Source organism: Silene latifolia, chromosome 5, assembly GCF_048544455.1.
Source record: "Silene latifolia isolate original U9 population chromosome 5, ASM4854445v1, whole genome shotgun sequence".
NCBI lineage: Eukaryota > Viridiplantae > Streptophyta > Magnoliopsida > Caryophyllales > Caryophyllaceae > Silene > Silene latifolia.
The window spans coordinates 43,672,397-43,675,846 of NC_133530.1; the positions used below are offsets into that span (position 1 = coordinate 43,672,397).

Below are 3,450 nucleotides of genomic sequence, written 5' to 3' on the forward strand. Positions count from 1 at the left end.
AAAATCTTCAATTTGTAGTGTACCCAAATCGATTTAAAGGTGAAAGGCTTTGCCTTTATGAAATCAAAAATCGACCCAAAGGTTGAAGATTTTGTGCTTGGTTTTGATTTGTATTGAAGAAGGAGTGATTGATTTGTTGTTAGAAGGATGATTTGATTTGTTTTTGGTGAATGTTGTTGAGGGATTTTGTTTTTGTGATGGAGAGGATGAGGGTTTTGATGTTGTGGGTAGTGTTTATGAATGAATGAATGAATGAAGGAAGGTGGGAGGGATTTTATAAAGACCGAAATTTTCGAACTGCAGGGTCAATCCGTGCGGATTCTGCCCAATCCGTGCGGATTCTCCTCTTTCTGGGTTGTATAAAACTCGCCTAAAGACGGGCGGATTCAGAAGAAGACGCTCGGATTTTCTTGATACGGGACGGGCGGATTTGCCTGAAAACGGACGGATTTCAGTCCAGAAAATTTTTCTTGTTTTCCTCAGCAGAGAAGACGGGCGTCTTCAGTCCAGGACGGACGGATTTGCAGAGACGGACGGATTATATTCCAAGACGCCCGGATTCTCTTACAGTCAAAAATCTTCCAAAATATCAGCTTATAAAGTCGTGCGTCTTCTACCCAGTACGCTCGGATTACTGAAGACGGGCGGATTCTCTGGAATCCGTTCGGATTCGACCCCTTGTACCCGGATTCACTTCCATCCGTGCACAATGCATTTCCCTTACCATTCTTCTATTCTTTCTTCAAATTTTGTGTTCTTCATTGTGGGGGCACTACTAAGGCATGGATAGCCTAGGCAATTGTCATCCCCACACTAAGGTAAAGCACTACACATCAATTGAAATTGTTAGTCCCTCCCTCACTTCTCTCAAACATGACAATTATCTTGATCAAAGTAAATAAAAATCCAAAGATGACAAAAAATGCGATACAAGAATTGAAATGTAAGTTAGGGAGTTAGAAATATTTACAAGTGGTGGTTTAGGGAGGACTCCACCAAACTCTCATTCTTGATGAGATGTCAAGGGGGCATGTCCAAGGTGTTGTTGATGTTGCTTAACACCTTGAAAAAGTAATCGAAAGCTTGTTCATTATCATGGTAGAGGTCTTCAATAGACCTTGGCCCTTGTTGTCGGTCTTGATCGATGGCATTACCAATGTAGGGATTAAAAATCCCTTCAAATTCGTTGTCCCAAAGACCACAAACTTCATTAAGTTGATCATTGAAAATCTCTTGCTTAGATGGAGACAACTCTCCCAATTTCTTCTCTTGGCCAATGAGGCCATCCTCTTCTTCCTTGATTGATTTTGATGAGCTTTGCAAGCTCTCCTTGTCATAATTCACTTGCTCTTTAAATGGGGCATCTTCAATTTTCTTCTTCCATTGGAGTTCCGATTTCTTCCTTTCATCCTTTCGGCTAAAATGATCAATCATGAAACATGGTTCATGCAAACGAGGAGCTCTCATAGTCTTGTCAAGATTAAAAGTTATGCTTTCATCTCCCACTTCTAGAGTGAGCTCACCATGTTTCACATCAATCACCGCACCCGCGGTGTGTAGGAAAGGTCTTCCTAGAATGATTGGAATGTTGGAATCTTCCTCCATATCAACAATGACAAAGTCCACCGGGATGAAAAACTTCCTAATTCGCACGGGGACATCTTCCCATATTCCTAATGGTGTCTTTGTCGATCTATCGGCCATTTGGAGTGTGATGTTGGTGCATTTAAGCTCTCCCATCCCCAACCTTTTACTCACCGAGTACGGCATGACACTCACACTAGCCCCTAGATCACATAAGGCTTTGTTGATCGTCGTGTCGCCAATGGTACACGGTATTGAGAAGCTTCCCGGATCCTTTAACTTTGGAGGTGAACTCCCTTGATGTATTGCACTACTCACCTTAGTGAAGGCGATAGTCTCAAGCTTCCGGATCGACTTCTTCTTTGTGAGGATATCTTTCATGTATTTCGCATAGGCCGGCACGTGATTGATTAATTCCGTGAAAGGAATTGAGACTTCCAAATTCTTCATAATTTCCATGAACTTTCCAAGTTGATCATCAAATTTGGGCTTGGCTTGACGACTTGGAAAAGGAAGTCTAATTACAATGGGCTCCTTCTCCTTGACCTTGTCTTCATTTTTCTTTGAACTTTCTCCTTTTGATGATTCTCCATCTTTGGAGCTTTGCACAATTTCTTCCTTTTCACTAGCTTTCACAACTTCATCCTCAACCTGCTTTTCGGTGCTTCATACCTTGTACCACTTCTCAAGTGAATGGCACTAACCGTTTCATGTCTAGGGGGATTACTTTGAGGTGGTAATTGCACCTTTTGTCTTTGTGAGCTTGAAGATGCTAGTTGAGTCAATTGTGTTTCCAACATCTTGGTGTGAGCTAGAATGTTGTTGATGGTGGTTTCCTTTGCTTGGCTATCTTTTTGCATTTGAGTGAAAAATTTTTGATGATTCTTTTGCATTTGGAGGACCGCTTTTTGGACATCAAAACCTTGGTCATTTTGGTGATTGTATGGATTTTGATTTTGGTAACCTTGGTTTTGATTGTAAAAGGGTCTTTGATTTTGGTTTCTCATGGGTGGTGGAGTGTATGTTGTTTGAGGGTTTTGAACATTTGGCTTTTGTATGAGAGATTTGGATGGAATTTGGTGTTTTCATTGTAAAAATTGGAATAAGGGGTACCACTCTTGTATGCTTGGAAAGCATTCACTTGTTCATTTGTTCCCCTACATTCACCTTGGTCATGTCCCAAAGTTCCACAATTCTCACATATCCCACTTGGGATTAATGAGGATGCCGTCATGGCATTAACATGATGCTTTGATGATTTTGAGTTTTCTTCAAGTCTAGCCATAGCTTGTTCAAACTTCAAATTGATTGTGTCAATGTGAGCACTAAGTTGAGCACCCAATTGAGTAACGGAGTCCACTTCATGCTTTCCTCCTCTCGTAGCCTTGCGAGGTCTACTATATTGTGAGTTATGGACCGCCATTTCCTCAATCTTGTTCCATGTTTGATTGTCATCAACTTCGGTGAACATTCCATTTGATCCCATATTGAGAATGTTCCTAGAATCTTCATATAAACCATTCCAAAATTGTTGTACCAAAAACCATTCGCTAAGTCCATGGTGAGGACATGAGCGACAAATTCCCTTGAACCGCTCCCAAGCTTCATACAAAGATTCTTCATCCCTTTGCTTAAAACCTGTAATTTGAGCTCTTAGCATGTTAGTCTTTTCCGGTGGGTAGAATTTTTTGTAGAAAGCTAGAGCCAACTTCTTCCAAGAATCTATTCCGAGGGTGGCCTTATCAAGGCCCTTTAACCATTGCTTCGCGGTGCCGATTAGAGAAAAAGGAAATAAGACCCATCTAATTTGGTCTTGAGTCACGCCCGTTTGAGAGATTGCATCACAATAGTCGCAAAAGGTTTCCA

General features: G+C 41.2%; 1 non-coding gene across 1 annotated transcript; it reads left to right on the forward strand.

Annotated features, from left to right (window-relative positions):
• Positions 1–3,137: 3,137 nt before the first annotated feature.
• On the forward strand, positions 3,138–3,244 carry LOC141658365 (small nucleolar RNA R71). Its single transcript, XR_012549255.1, has one exon. It is a non-coding gene; the product is annotated as a small nucleolar RNA R71 (small nucleolar RNA).
• The last annotated feature ends 206 nt before the right edge of the window (positions 3,245–3,450 follow it).